A 17,334-nucleotide genomic window follows, 5' to 3' on the forward strand; every position below is an offset into this window, starting at 1 on the left:
TGTGGCTGCCTATAAGTTCATCACGGGGGCACAGAAGGGAATTGGTGAGGATTTATTCACCAAGGCGCCCCCGGGGGTTACAAGAAACAATGGCCACAAGCTAGCAGAGAGCAGATTTAGACTGGACATTAGGAAGAACTTCTTCACAGTTCGAGTGGCCAAGGTCTGGAACGGGCTCCCAAGGGAGGTGGTGCTCTCCCCTACCCTGGGGGTCTTCAAGAGGAGGTTAGATGAGTATCTAGCTGGGGTCATTTAGACCCAGCACTCTTTCCTGCTTATGCAGGGGGTCGGACTCGATGATCTACTGAGGTCCCTTCCGACCCTAACATCTATGAATCTATACACATACGCACGTATATACACACACACACACACACGTACACACGTATATATACACACACACACGTACACAAACATATACACACACATACACACTCATATATACACACACACACGTACACAAACATATACACACACATACACACTCATATATACACACACACACGTACACAAACATATACACACACATACACACTCATATATACACACACACACGTACACAAACATATACACACACATACACCCTCATATATACACACACACACGTACACAAACATACACACACACATACACCCTCATATATACACACACACACGTACACAAACATACACACACACATACACACTCATATATACACACACACACGTACACAAACATACACACACACATACACACTCATATATACACACACACACGTACACAAACATACACACACACATACACCCTCATATATACACACACACACGTACACAAACATACACACACATACACCCTCATATATACACACACACACGTACACAAACATACACACACATACACCCTCATATATACACACACACACGTACACAAACATACACACACATACACCCTCATATATACACACACACGTACACAAACATACACACACATACACCCTCATATATACACACACACGTACACAAACATACACACACATACACCCTCATATATACACACACACGTACACAAACATATACACACACATACACACTCATATATACACACACACGCACACAAACATACACACACACATACACACTCATATATACACACACACGCACACAAACATACACACACATACACATACACACACATACACAAACATACACACACGCACACGCACACATACACACACATACACACACATACACACCTATATATACACACACGTACACAAATATATATACACACACGCACACATACACACACATACACACACACGTACACGCATACACACAAACACACGTATACATACACACATACACGCGTATATACACAAACACACGTATACATACACACATGTACGCACATACACACGTATACATACACACACATGTACACACATACATGCATATATACACACACAAACACGTATACATACACACACGTACACACATACACGCATATATACACACACACGTATACATACACACACGTACACACATACACGCATATATACACACACACGTATACATACACACACGTACACACATACACGCATATATACACACACAAACACACGTATACGTACACACACGTACACACATACACGCATATATACACACACAAACACACGTATACATACACATACGTACACACATGTATATACACACATGCATATATACACACACAAACACACGTATACACACACATGTACACGTATATACACACACACGTACACACATACACACATGTACACACATACACATGTACACACACGTATATACACACACATGTACACACATACACACATATACACACACACATACACACGTATGTATACACACATACATATACACACTTACACAGATACATACACACACACACACACACACACACACATTTGTTAGGGTTGTGCAAAGCAGGCCCTATTCAATTCAGATTCGGCCAGAATCAGGGACAGTGATTCGATTTGTTGATTCAAATCACTGTCCCCAATTTGATTTGGCTGAATCCAAATCTGAAGATTCCATGCTGATTCAGAGAATCAGCGATTCGGACACAGACACAGCTTTAAAAGTTTTTTCTACATATCTTGAGGTAGCAGGCATGGCTCATGATTGCTGCAATGCTTGGGCACCTGGTGCATCCCGCAAGAGCACGGGGGACCCTCCACGTGCTCAGCAGCAAACCCAGAACTTGACCAAAAGTACTTCCAGTCCACTTCCAGGTCTGCCAGGGAGCTTGCTGCCCCCGCCCCCACCCCGCCATGCCTCTCTGGCTCAATGATCAGCCACAGGGGGACCCCGAGTGCCCCCCAGATCCAGGAGGCACCAGTCACTGAGCTGGGGGGTGCGGGGAATCTCCTCAGCATGCTCCCCGGCAGACTTGAAAGCGGACCAGAAGTGGTTCTGGTCCACTTCCGGGTCTGCTGCTGAGTGCGCTGGGGAGCCCCCCGTACTTCTGTGGGACACTTCATGCGCCCCAGCATCGCAACATTCACAAGCCCCTGCTACCTGGAGGCGAGGCATGTAGAAAAAACATTTAAAGCTGTCTCTATGTCTGAATCTCCATATCTTTCCGAATCGATTCTGAGGGTTCCAATTCGATTCAGAGAGATTAAAGGGTCCTCTGATTCAACTCAGAATCGGAGATTCGGCCACCAAATCGGGCCAAATCTCTGCCAAATTGAATCAGGGACTGAAGCTTCGCACAGTCCTAATATTTTTCTATGTAAGTATGCGTACGTGTATATAGGCATGTGTCTATATATTACACACACACACACCTTTTTGGCTATAAGAGTTAAGTGTGCCACCAATTTTAATCCAGAGAAAAGTGTGCCCCCAGGTCTCAAAAGTTTGGAAAACACTGTCCTAGAGTCATGCCATTGTATCCCAATATTTGTTTTTATTTTTTAGAGGAAAATTTGAAATTTGAAAATGTATCACCAGTACAACCAATTCAGTGTCCTCCATATGAATCTGAAGACAGTCTGAAACAATGGAGTACTATGTATCTCAGAGTATTAATGGAATGGAATAAAATAATATAATAACTCCCCTTTTCTGCACTTTAGCTTAACTCTGAAGAGACTAGGGTTCCATATTTTCAGGCATGTATTTTGGAAAAGATTATACAGAGTCAAAACCAGGACTATGAATGAAGTGTGAATGTTATGCTAAAACTGTATATTTTCTTTACATGAATGTGTGTTATAATAGCAGAAGAAAGACTTTTGTCCAAACCTGTGTAGCAAGAAGCAGATGTTTCAGATCTTTGCAGGACTGTGGTGTTCTAACTCTCTGTAGTAACCTTTATTTTGAAGGACAATGCCTCTCCAAACAGGTATTTATGACCATGCCACCTATGCTCCCAGCTGATAAAAAAAACTGCACACTTTGAAGTAAAAACCACAGCAAACATCAGTGCAACTTGTTTTTAGTTCAGTAACCCATTTTAAATTAAGTGGTTTTGGAACCACCCAGATACAAGTTCCACCGTATGCTAAAAAGACTGAAGATCGGTATTAGGCATAACTTGCAGACAGATTCAAAGAGGCAGTACCATATAGTAAACAAAATATTTGCATTTAACATAAACCAAACCATGATTGAAATATTTCTTAAGTAACTCTTATACTAAGGGCTATTAAAGAGTAAATCTACCACTGCTTCTTGCTACACAGGTTTGGACAAAAGTCTGTCTGCTGCTATTACAACACACATTCATGTAAAGAAAATATAGTTTTAACATAACATTCACACTTCATTCATACTCACATTCTTCCCCCACAATCTTCTTTTAGAAATGATTCCTCAGGGGCTGTCTAGGTGGGGAAAGTTAACCAGCAAAGCTATTCTGCAATAGATCCCCATGGACATACTATTGCAATATAGAAGTGACTCTATTTGAAATAATTAATTTGCTTTGTAACTTGGAATAATTATTTCAGAACAAGATCTGTTACATTCTGGAACAGGGTGCTCACCCAGGAAAATTATTCTAGAAAAGTAGGTATAGCAAAATGGTTATTTCTGTATGGCTACTCTGGTCAATTTAAACACATGCAGAGAAAAGTGTCAGGCTGCCATGTGGCCTTACACAGAACGCGCATCACTTGCACTCTCCAGAATTTGAAAAAAAACTCCAGTCCAGAAGCCAAACTCTTGTCTTACAAGCAGACAACAGACTGATGGTTCCTTCTATTAAGAAATATTCCAGTCCTTCGTCCAGAAGGCAGTTGCCCGTCTCAAGTTATAAGAGTAGATAGGAAATGCGCATCTTGGAGCTAAAAAGTTACAGGTTTTCTTTTGTGGCATCAACTTATAAAAATTCAATGAATTAATATTTTTCTAGGGTTCTCACCTTTTCCCTATGCTTTCCAATGAATCATATCACAGTTTGCAAACCCTCATCTAATTGTGCTTTGCCTCTGTCTTCTCTTTAATTGAGAAAACCACAGTTAAGTAGTTAGGTAACCAATAAATTAGCTTCCATCTATTCTGTTACTGACAGGAAGACTTGGTTGCTCTCTGGGTCCATAAAACAGACTACAATGGATCACAAATATTTTCTCATAAGGAAAGGTCTTCACCAGTAGCCAAAGAGTTAACAGGTTTTGAAATCTGGTTCAACTGCAGACACCTCTCCCAGTCTTGCATCACTACTCTTCCAAGTCCACTTAAGCATTCCTAACTCTATTTATGACTTCCTCTTCTCTTGAGTTCTGATTTGTTTAGTTCTCAAGCTGTGGGCGGTGGCAAAAAATGTAGCATTACCTGCCCATGATGGCATATCTTTATACAACTTCAAGAAAATCTATTAAGTAAGATCCATAGTTGCCACACCTTTCAATCCCTCCGGATATTTCTAGGTGTTTCCTGATGAATTCTTGTGCTCTACTTCTGTGAAAAGACAAATAGATAAACAAATTCATTCCTCCTCCACACTGCTGATCCCATTCGCTTTAGGACTTAAAAAATCTTGCTACAATATAATGCATAATGATAACATCAACTTCATGGCCCACTGTGCTGTGGGGTGGATGACTCTCCCACAACTGAGTAGGATCATAGGAAAGTAGGGCTAGAAGGGTCATCTAGTCTGTCCTGATGAAGGCAGGATCATCCCTGACTAAAGCATTCTAGTCAAGTCTCTATCTAACCTGCTCCTGAAAATTTCCAGGAAGGAGATTCCACAACTTCTCTAGACAGCCTGTTTCAATGCTACTTTAATGCTAGAATTTCGCTCATCCAACCAAGCAGATGAAGCATCATGCATCTCCTGGAATATCACCTGTGAACTTCTAGGAAGGGAGACAGAGAAATAAGACTACAGTGTCATTGATCCTACCTATATACAAGGCATGTCTCTGCTACTGCCTAACCATGAGGGTGGGAGTAAGCCAGGGGGCCCCTCTACATTGTACTTAGCAACCCAGGTCCCCAAGTCTGCCCCTGGTCCTACCAAGACCTTAAACCAAGCTTAGTAATAGTACAAAGATGAAACCATTTAATGGCTGCAATGTGTGCTCTTACCTGTGCAGGTGAGTTGAGGCTAGCACCTCAAATGGGAATATGGCTCCTCCTTGTTTTCTTACAAAAGACTAACTCTGGTTATGTATTAATCATATGCAGTCTCCATGCTTCCCAGCCTTTGCACATCCCAATCCTTCATTCCACTCCCATGTCCTGCTTTTTTCTTTTAGCACCTTTAACATAGATCTGGTAGCAAATGCTGTTTAGACACAGATTGTATATTTGGCACTGATAACAGTGATAATATAGTCAAGTAGAAATACTTGTAGCATTCTGGGAACCTTGACTTGTTAAATTTAACTGGCTCCATTATGAATCAGGTTTATGTAGAAAAAAATTACCAGGTAAGGCACAAACAGGAAATACTGCTCTTGAATCTGTGCACACTGGCATTTTTTCATAATTTCTAACCATTCTGTATTATCTTTTATAAATGTATTAACTCCATCTGCTGTTTAAATCACACCCCATAAAATGGCAAATACCAATAGCATTTATCAGGGAAATAACACAAGGTATATAATACTTCCACACTTACTTCAAACATGAAAAAACTTCACACATGCACACACACACACACTCAAATTGCAGAAGATGAAGCTCAAAATATTCCTTTTCATTTCTCTCCAATGAAGCTTTCAACATTTTAATTAGTATCAATTATTGTGAATACCATTTTAGATTTGTTTAAACTTGTTCAAAACTTCCAGAAAAGAAACTGATTCTTATTTGTTTTATATTCTCTCCCCCTTCAAGTTTAGATGTGCAATGCCAAACCCTCTCCCCCCCCCACCTGCATTTAAGAAATGAGGTTTGATTTTAATCAGCTAAAATGAGATGGATGGATAGTAGGTTAAAATTTCTCTTAGCTCTTTATATTAATTACCAAATAAAAAAGTTAATTTGGCAACATTAAGATAAACGATCAGAAAATAATGAAAACAGTCCTGGATAGGTAGCAAGTAAAGCTATAAAAAGAGCCAATCCTTCAATTCTTACCCAAGCAAAACTACTATATACTTTGATGATAGTGGGAGTTTTTTGCCCTTCCAAATTTTGGGATCTTCATCTATTGATGTCTGAAATTAAGATTTTAATAAACCATGTCAGGAATGGACCGATTTGCTCTCATTAGCATCACAGTTTAAACTGAAGTTGCTATCTGCATATCAGTCTTTGAGGGCGAATACAGTACTCTTCCTCAGTGACCATATGCAGACACATGGACAAAAATGAACGTAACCTAGCTTAAAACCAATCAGTTCCCTCTCTGTTTACAGTGGTCTCCAACAGCCTAACTGCTGTATTACAGCATTATATGGAAAGGAAAATCTTGATCTGTTAAAAGTAACTGTCTCAATTATAAAGCAGGTTTACGTGCAGAAAAAGTCAGTTTCCATCTCTGTGGGGCACCTGAAAACTATTTTAACTCAGCCATCGATTTAAAATGAAAACAGAATGTATTTGGTATAGAGCAAAAAAAAAAAAAAAAGAAAGAAAAACACCAGTATTATATAGAATCTAAATACAGCTAGATTAAATTATAATGAACATAATGAAGTCTAGCTAGGCTCTAAGCTTAGTTACCAACAGTAGTGATTAAGCAGAATGAAAATTCTCAGTCAGCTGCCCCGCCACGTTTGCTTGTCCAAAGGTGTTCCAGCAAACCATGGGGCTGTTGCTTTACAGTGCCACTCTTCTTTCTGAATCTTCTGGCTTGTATGTGTATCTAAGTTTCAGATTTGGGGGCTAGCCCTCTAAGTTCTACTTACATGAGTCAGAAGATTTTTACTGGTGTAACTGAGGTCAAATTCTGGCCATTTGTGTCTGAGCACATATTCTGTTTGCATCAATTTCTAGCAGCCTGTTTAGGATCATTTCACTCTAGAGTCTTTATCTCATTCCAAATGTAGGTCCTCTGTGCTGTTCCATTAGCACAAAGGGAGCATAATGTTGTCCTATGAGCCTAAACCAATATTCATTAAGTCAGTGAGTGTTTTTCCATCAACTTCAATAGGATTTAGATCAGACTCTAGGGCTAGGGACAGAAATTACACATGAACTGGTATAAGTGATCGGAAACCGGCTCAAATCTGTAACACAACAGAAGTTCCGTGCACATAAACCAGTTTCAAAATGGCCAAAACCATTTTAAGATAAACTTTTTTTAGTTTAGCTTTCTCAGCTCCCCTGGCACAGGGGAGCCCTAGCTCTATGTCAGGAAAGGGAAGCCATGCTACAATCAAGCAATCCCTGCTTCAAGGTGGGCACTGAAGCTAGATGCAGTTGAGAGGAACTCTAGGGACTAGAGCAGAAGCGGACAAGGCCATTTCATGTGGTCTGCTCTCACCCTCCAGCTCTGGCAAGGCAAATTCTGGCATGGTTTAGGAACAGCATTTAGGACATTACATAGTAGAACACAGAGATATTTTCTATCACTGTATTTGTTTTCCTAAGTGTAGTGTAACATTGTAGTTGGTATAATGCATGTCAGACAACTAGTCCATCAATGATGGACTTCAGGGCTCCGCATCTTTATAGTTCAGTAGCTCCAGCTCTGCCCAGGTCAGTAATTCTGAGTAACTGAATTAAATTGCTGTTCAGTTCAACTTCAAGCCTACAGCTGTCTGCACTGAAAAATGTATATATACTTCTGGCCTCTTTGTTGCCAGTCTCAGAAAAGCAATGGAGGACTAAACACACCCAGGGAATTAATTATTCTCTTCAAGGTTATTTTAGACTCAGTGTGGAACTACTGAGTAGTTCCACACTGCACTGGTGTGGAACTACTCTGCACCTATTTTTCTGTTGTTAAAGGACTTAAGCCTCTAGGACTGTCAAGCCCATACCCTTAATGAGAACTATATTCACCTAAGCAAATTAATAAAGCATGCTATAAAGTTTGAGATATCTGTATCCTCATCTCAAACATATGCATTTCCTACAAGCGTTACTGTTAGCATAAACATTTATAGAGAGAAGACTATGTTCCTAAATATTTATTATCTGTTGGTAAAATCACTTACAAAAACTCACTCTTATTCTGACAATCTGTTATAACACTCCCTTGCTCCCAAGTTCATTATAGCTACTAATATTATTACTGTAAATCTTTCTAATGCCTCAAATGTTTGGCTCTAAAGAACATTTTTATAAAAAGGGTGAGGCAAGGAAAACTTCCCCCTCCCAACCACCTAGTACATTGCTGAATTATATTTGAAAGTTCAAATGCCAAAATGATGAAATCACAATATTATATATTGGGTTTCATTTGATTATTTTGTTGGTGTGTCAGAGAAATTATCTATAAAATGACATGAAAGTGAAGTTACAGAGCTTTAGGGGTTTTCCAGAACTTCTCTGCACACATCAATTTTACTGTATGACTATCCTGAAAGATTTATGCTTTGTGTTTTGAGGGCCAGGTTTTAAATGGCTTCACAGAATAAAAAAAATTAAAATTTAAATATAACTTTTAAAATGTGTGTTGGACCTTTGTGCCTTCCAAAGAGGTCAAGTTCAAGACACTTATAAAAAGACCATTCCCAGAGAGACTGCATGGGAAAGCCTATTAACATTGCTGCTATCCTTTTATTTCCCCTTTGATCATAAAACAAGGTTATGGGTGGCAAATACTGCAATGATGGGAAGATCCCGATTGGGACAGTGTGACTTAACTTAGCAAAAAAAAAAAAACCAAGAAAAAAAGAAAAAAAGAAGAAAGGAAAAGAAAAACCACCAGCTTAAAAAGCAAGAAGCCTTGAAAAAGAAAAAGATAATTTACAAACTCAGCAGGGGGTTAAAATAAAAAAAAAAAGCAAAACAATATATTCTGCTATTTCTATTTTCTTAATCTATTTTTATTCATACTACAACATATGTTAACTTCCATGCAAAGGGATTGTAAGAATTTATTGAACAAGGACAAGATCAACACTTAGCATGAGAGAGAAACAGGCCAATTTTATCTTTATATTGCAGAAACACACCTTAAAGGTCTTGTTATTCCTTAAAAAGTAAATCTAGCCTCTCTTCTCTACCAGTTCTGCTGCCCTTGGGATGGAGGCAACTGTTGAAAAAATGGGCAGAGAAAGTACACAGGGGCGCACATTCACTCCTTTTACCAAGTATCTTGCACATATGGCATAAAGTATCTATTAGTATACTCAGTATAGTCAAAGTGCCAATTACAGCTCTCAGTCATACCATATAAAACCAGAAAAAATGATGTGGCCTGATTTTCATTTACACTATGGCCCATTTACACCATGTGCAGTGTAAAGGAAGCTTTCTGTAAGTGAGAATCCAGTGAGAATGTTGTAACACAGAGTTGTCCAACTTCTAAATGGCTGGAGGTTGAACACCCCATGGGTACACACGTCTGCAGGCCTCACCAGTACGAGTCATGCCCCCACCCCCCAGGCTGCACATCTTCCCCCTGATCCACTGCATGGCACTGGGCTCACTCTTAGCTCCACAGGCCATACCACACTGCCCCCAAGGCAAGGACAGGGACCAGAAGCAGGAGGAGCCCAGAGACTTGGGCTGCTGCTGCAGCCAAAGCGATAGGGGAAGTGATGGCTGGGCAGGAGCTGCCAGTTGAACAGCCCCGCTGTAAGAGAAACATGGCTTTGATGGACTTATGCCAGACTTAGATCAGTATAACTGAAAGCAGGACTTGGCTCTTTGAATACCTTCATTAGAAACATCTTATTGTCATGAATATCTTAAGAATAGTATTTCTAATTTAACACTGTAAAAAGGACAGGAAGCTGGAAATTCTGATAAAGCTGTAATTTATCTCTTATGAGTCAAATAAGAAGCAAAGATTAACATACGCTATCAGTAAGACTTCATGAAAGACTAAACACTACTGAGAAACCAAACCAGAAGGCATCATTTGCATATGCACTCTGATTGGTTTACGTCAGTCTCAATTGCAGTATTTTTTACCTGACTCTGAATGTAGTGACCTGAATGTTTCCAGGCAATAGTGAACCAGGATTCTTGCCTGGTATGTAAACAACCTCACTTGCACAAATACCTGGCTTAGGAAAGATAATTCACATAGATAATTTGCATGGTTTAGTGGTTTTTCTGCATGAAAAGGAGAGGTTTTCTACAGACATTCCCTATTACAAAGTCATAATCTGCAACACCCTGCCCACTTGTATGAATACCACCGACAGATACTAACACTGTCCTACCATATCTTGAACAAGGTCAGTGGTAACAATGATGCAGTGGTATGACTGTGTTTAACATTTCTCCTAGAGCCATATTCACATTAATTACTTTGCTCTTGGTTATTAAAGTACATTGCTACAAGGTATCAACTTACCTACTATGTGGTTATGATGCCTTCTGTTGATAAAGGAGGGTTCTTAGTTGGCTCAAATACATAATTATGTGAACTCTAAAAACTTTGGCTATCTAGTGGGTTTCATGGAATTGGTTAGTAGTCCTAAGAACTACTTTTCTTTGTAGCCTAAACAAAGTAGTCTAGGTTTGAATCGGCACAGGGGCTGAAATTTCTAATATCTTAGACTCAATTTCTCTGGAAATATGGCTAAAGGCAGGTCAGTATAGAGAAGCTCATTATGCTGCTACCCTTTTCTGTGGATAAACTGTTATCCCAGACATCTCATCACAGTCTGCAATCTGAAACACTGGGTTTCAGAGAAAAATAAATGCTTTTAAAATATGGAATGCTATTTTAGATATTTCTCTCTCTATATTATTGTGTGGTATTGTAAAAGCTTTGAATGCCACTGCAGAATGGTACAAATCAAATGTACATATTAATAGCCACTATTGAATGCTTTTCTGGAGAATGAAATAATTCTGTTTAGATCTAAAGAACCAGTGAGTATTTGATAAAGTTAAACAATTGGATTGTTTTAATCACTTTGTGTGGTTCACTGTATGGTCTATTCTTAAGTATGACTTTGATGTAACTATTATAACAGCCAGTATCTTTGTAAGGAACTGGCACAAGAGCCTACATCTTGCAGAAATACTGACAATTATGTTTGCTGTGCTCAAGATGGAAGTTATATTAGAAGTTCATACAGAGTAAGCTTATTTCTGCTGAACTTCCAATGACTGTAAATATGCCATTACGGTGTACAAAGTTCTGCATGATGTGGTCGGAGAAACAATCATTGAGCACAGAATTTCCAGCATTGTGCTTTTAGAGCCTCATAATTGTGATAGTTTAACATGTGATACGATCCCTGCAAATGCACCAGATAAAATATTCCATGATAGTATTTTCCTTTGTCAGAAAGTTTACTCAATTAAAATGAGGGGTTTTTTTAACCCACCATTCATAATTGGTCCATTTATAATGAATAATAGGGACTAACAGTACTATATAAAGATGAAGCATCTGATCACGGTAATCCTGATAATAATTTAGATCCCTATGGCAAGAGATGGAAAATTCAAAACAAGTATTCCAAGAAAAATAACATCTACCAGGCCTTTGTTCTTGTACTGAATCTTGCTCTAATATGATTCTTGTCATAATGAATGGCATTCAATATAAACCTAAAGAGTAAAGAGTCTTTCACATCAGTGATGATCCACATGGGCTAGATTTTCAGAAGTATATGCATATGTATACATATTCACAATTTGTGTACAATACAAAGTAAAAAAAGGAGTGTATTAGAATTTTCTAACACCTGCATACTTTTAAATGCATGTCTCAGGTGGTTAGAAAAAGTAACAGTTATATCTGTTATTAAAGACTACAATTCCAAACTTCTTTACAAATTGTGCTGTAATAAAAAACAAAGGTCTGTCTGCACTAGAGATAAAGTCCTGGACAGCTCCAGCAGATCAGGGAGCCAAACAGTTAGTTCACTTTCACTCCATATTTATCTCTGTTTTGCTCTGTTCAGCCAAATTCCCTGCTAGCAGAGGTAGGTCCAATTCAATTGATTTAAGTTCGGTCATTTATAACAAATATGGCTTTAGGACTAGAGAATGTAAATCATTAAAGGTGAACTACAAGAAGTGGTTTAAACATTATGTTTGCCAACATTTTTTTGAGAAATTCCCAAAGGAGTGTATCTACATCCATTGTTTTAAGAATTGCTATATGATAAATCTTAAGTTTCTGGGGAACTTTAGCTGCAGACTTCCTGGTTTCTCTGCAAAAATGAAGAATGCCACAGCTGCCATGAGTAAAGCTTAGAACAAGTTTGTCTGTTCTAAACTCTTATTCTAATTCCTCTTGTTTATGGTAGGTAGTTGCCTGTCAGAGAAACCAGAAAGTCTACAGTTCAAATTTCTCAGGATCATACGGAGTTTTCTGATTAGGCTGCAGGTGCTAATTAGGGCTCAAATCTGTATCCCAATGCACAGCCAGAACAACCAGCTTGTTTACTGAGGAGAGTCCAGGGAATTTAAAGTATTCCCTACTCTTGATGGTAGAATGCAAGTGGAATAGCTCTATAGCAACTTTTGCTGCCTTGTAGATAAAACACCCTCCTTTCCTGTGGTATCAGCAGGGGCCACTGCAGACCTGAGAAGTCCATAATAAACCAGTTCCACCCACCTTCCCTGCTCCTTCTAACATGGTGCTGAGAGTTGCTACAGAATATTAGTGGATTTTAAACAGCCTCCTCATCCCTGGTTTAGGAACTGATTAGGGTAAATCCATATTCAGTCTAAATTAGTTATGCTCTTAATATTTTTTTTTTTTATGTATAAGCTTTTCTCATCTTTTGGAAATTTACAAAAAAAAATTAATTTTTAGCAGGAAAAATGACTTTAACATTGGGGTTAGAGTAGCAATGAATCACATTTTTAGGCACTCCATCTAGCTGGACTCAAATTAAGATAAGGATCTTGTTATGCAATCCACTGAAATACAGAAATCAGATCATAAATTATTTAAAATGAATATTCTTGAACTGTGCTGTGTGGTGCTGCTCTTAAGATGCTTCAAATTTAATATAAAAGTAAACCATTTACAGTATAATACAAGCATTGAAAGGAAAAGTCAGTTGTTTTGATTGTCATATATGAAACAAATACACATTTTGTACCATTTGGGAGCACCATGTGCAGATCCCTTTTGACCACAGTTAATTTTGTAAAGAATAATGTGACACTTTTATTTTAAAGCAGGAAAACATGAGAGACTTTCTGAGGAAGAAATAAAAAACCTGCTGGTAAGTCACAACAGGTAAGGTTGAGAAAGTTGTTAATTCCAATACAGTAAATTTATAGATGAACACACACCAAAACATTGGCCAGGTAAAACATAAAATGGTCAGACACATGCACACAAGCACACCTCTTTCACTGGACATCTGGAATGTCACCTGCTCACCAATGATCAATTGAAAAGATTCATGACCCCCATCTTTGGCAACAGAAAGAGGGAAAGAGATGAATGGCTTAAACTTGACTTAGACAAGCTTAATATGAATGATACGAAGTTTCACATATTCTTCAGAGAACAAGACATTCATAGCAGATTTAGTTTTCATTTAGTGAGTGTTATGAATAAACATAATATGACTGTCAAGATTGAGGGCCAGAACCAATAAAGGACTCATGAACCTAAAACTTAGATACTGTAGTGCCTAATTCCTATGAAACCAGACATTTCTATTTTGTGCTTAGGCTCCCCATGCAGCACAGGGGGAGAGTTAAGTGCCTCAGAGGGGCAATCCAAGACAGCAAGCAGTGAGCAGGGAGCCACTTTTAGCACGCAGCTGCCCAGAACTAGCCAATAGGGAACAATGAAGTCCAAAGCACAACCCTCTTACAGAGCTTAGGTATCTTTGGGCTGCTGGGAGATACTTTAATCTACCCAGGAACCACAGCCTTAACACTTTCCTGGGGACCAGTACCTGTGACCTTTCATTCAAAGAATAAAGCAGAGCTTGATTGTTTTTTCTTTTAAAACACAGCATAGGGAGGAGATGCCACCTCTTACCACTTTACCTAAGAGTTTAGTAGATAGAGCACTCATCCAGGTGAGAGATCCAGGTTCAGTTTTCCTTTCTTCCTAAGAAACCAAATTCACAGCTCCTACTTCCTAAGAGAGTGCTTTAAACTACCAGACTATAGGCTATTTTGGCAAAGCTGTTTCCTGATCAAACTGCTACAGAAAAAAAAGATGAATTGGCTAAGAAATAAAAAAAAAAAAAAAAAAAAAAAGGTGTGTGGGGGGCCGACTCTGTAGCCTAGTGGTTATGGCACTAACCTAACAGGGCACCTGTCCTGGGTGCCACTGTTTGGTCCCGGGGGATTTATGCGTTTTGCATTTAGTAGTCATTGGATAAAACAAAACAAACCTGGAGAGCAGGCACTATCACATCTTAAATTAAGTAGTAGCCACTACTGCATTTTGTGAAAGTCTAGTCATAACAGTATTTTATAGGTGTGCTCTGAGAATGGCCACTGGAACAAGACCCCTCTTCCCCCCGCCCCCAAAGGACTTAAGCAGAGGAACACCTGTTTGCATGGCTCTGCATGGGCTGAGGTGTGATCTAGGTGCTGACCTGCTCTGCACTGTTGAAAATTAGGTGTTGCTGCACATGTAGAAGAACTGAAGTTGTCTAGGGAATTTCAAGGTCACAAACTGTGCCACTTGTGCGGTTTAGATACCCCCTAAAGTAGGGCAACAGTTGAGTGGGGTTTTCCAGTAACACAATTCTAGACTCAAGTCCCACTTTACACAACCAGCTCCTTTGGATCCCTCTTATTCACTGAGAAGTAAGCATTGCTGGAAGCATGTGTGTTCATCACAATATGTCCCTGTTTTTATTCATTTACAAATGCATCATAGGTTGTTTTATAATGAATGTTATTTAAAATATATACACACAACCTGTTGATCAATCTCATTACTGAAGTACTCAAGATACTGTATACCACACTATAATTAACTCCTGAAGCAGAGCTGATGATCAATAAACTCACACTCTGGTGAATGGTTAGGATGCATACTATTGAACTAAGGCCCCACATTAAAAATGTCCCATCTATTACAGGAGGAATTGTGTTAAATCCTCTATTTTCACTTCACAGTGTCACCAAGGTGAAAACATAATTGCAGAAGTAAAATGCTTATTTTTATATTGTGACTAATTTCTTCCCATTGTCTAGTAGAAAAAGTACAGGTCTTGCTGATTAAGTTTTGTTGACCAGGTCTTCTATATAAACCCTCTAATCTGGAGCAGGTAATGTATGCTGATGTCATAAGAACATAATAAGTACCATACTGGGTCAGACCATAGGTCCCTCTCACCCAGTACCCTCTATTTCAGTGGCAGAATGGATGCTGTAAGGAAAAAATATATATGCAGTCCCTTGCTCTTCTTCACTTACTGCTTTAACGCTCTATGAAATACTAATGTAGAGGTTTGCACCCCTATCATGTGTCTAGACAGCTCCCAGAAATGATATAGGTATCTGTATTATTGACAAGTATGGCAACAAAAGCCATTCTTGCTCTCAGGACTTTGTAAGTATGCTAGAGAAGCTGATATTCTAGTATTTCTTCTCCTCTCCCAAACATATTTTTGAAATTCTAGTGACACACCCAATGTCATCTAGTTACTTAATCAGAATCAAAATACATATGAGATAGGTATCACTTGCAAAACACAAACCTTTTTGTGCAAGCATTGTATAAGCCAAAATAGATGATTACTGAATGTACATAAATGTAAAGCTGGCATTTACTGCACATATCTTACATCTGTAAAGGTGTGGTGTTTGCTTGGTTTCTGTATTGATTTGATTTGTATTGTCACTGAAAGCAACAGGACATCTTAATGCAACCAAGACAGAGCAGACATGCAGAAGAGGAAAGAAAGAACAGTTGACAGTAAGAAGAGAGATTATACAAACAGAAATGCAACTTTTTGAATATGCAAACTGAAAGCAGGCTGAAGGAAAGAAAAAAAAAAATCAGGAAAAATAGAAAAAAAATGTTGGTACTTGTTGCAATTGCAGTAGGTTGATCTGCCCTCCTTTCTACACAGCAAATGAAAGGCTGTCTGCAGGGTAGGACTGACTTCCAAAGGTAACCAAAAGTATCTTCTGTAGTGATGTTGACTAGAAGGCAAGTATTGTTTAGAACAGTGGGGACCAACCTTTTTGTCCTGCAAAATTAGTCTTACATTCTCCTCAAGCGCCATTCTGATCCTTCTCCTGTCTGATCGTCTGCTTTGCTTTCACCTTCCATCCCTGTGCTCCCTGCTCAATTTGCTACTTTGCTTTCAACTTCCTACCCTATCTGCTGCTGTGCTGCCTGTCCCCTCCCTAATCTATTGCACTACACACAAAGGCTGCCCATTCTGCTTGCGGCACCTGTGCCACAGATTGACTACCCTGGTTTAGGAAGACTGTTGAAGGGACTGAGATGATTTGGAGGATCAGGGAGAAAAACATGGCCTTTCCAGAAAGGAACAATTAGGAGAGAAAGTCTGTTTGAAGGAATGACAACTGAACCTATTACTGAAGGTGCGTTAGGGATCTCAGTGAATGAACTTTCAGGAAGACATATCATAGATTCATAGATGTTAGGGTCGGAAGGGACTTCAATAGATCATCGAGTCCGACCCCCTGCATAAGCAGGAAAGAGTGCTGGGTCTAGATGACCCCAGCTAGATACTCATCTAACCTCCTCTTGAAGACCCCCAGGGTAGGGGAGAGCACTACCTCCCTTGGGAGCCTGTTCCAGACCTTGGCCACTCGAACTGTGAAGAAGTTCTTCCTAATGTCCAGTCTAAATCTGCTCTCT

The 17,334-nt window shown here is 39.2% G+C and overlaps 1 long non-coding RNA gene across 1 annotated transcript in view; it reads right to left on the reverse strand.

Annotated features, from left to right (window-relative positions):
* Nucleotides 1-17,334, reverse strand: part of LOC106737927 (uncharacterized) — a 30,790-nt gene extending 13,456 nt beyond the window's left edge. Inside the window, exon 1 of the long non-coding RNA XR_009462596.1 lies at nucleotides 4,869-17,334. This is a non-coding gene — a long non-coding RNA (uncharacterized LOC106737927). The remainder of the gene's footprint in view (nucleotides 1-4,868) is intronic.

The sequence above is a fragment of the Alligator mississippiensis genome, chromosome 5, assembly GCF_030867095.1.
Source record: "Alligator mississippiensis isolate rAllMis1 chromosome 5, rAllMis1, whole genome shotgun sequence".
Classification (NCBI taxonomy): Eukaryota; Metazoa; Chordata; order Crocodylia; family Alligatoridae; genus Alligator; species Alligator mississippiensis.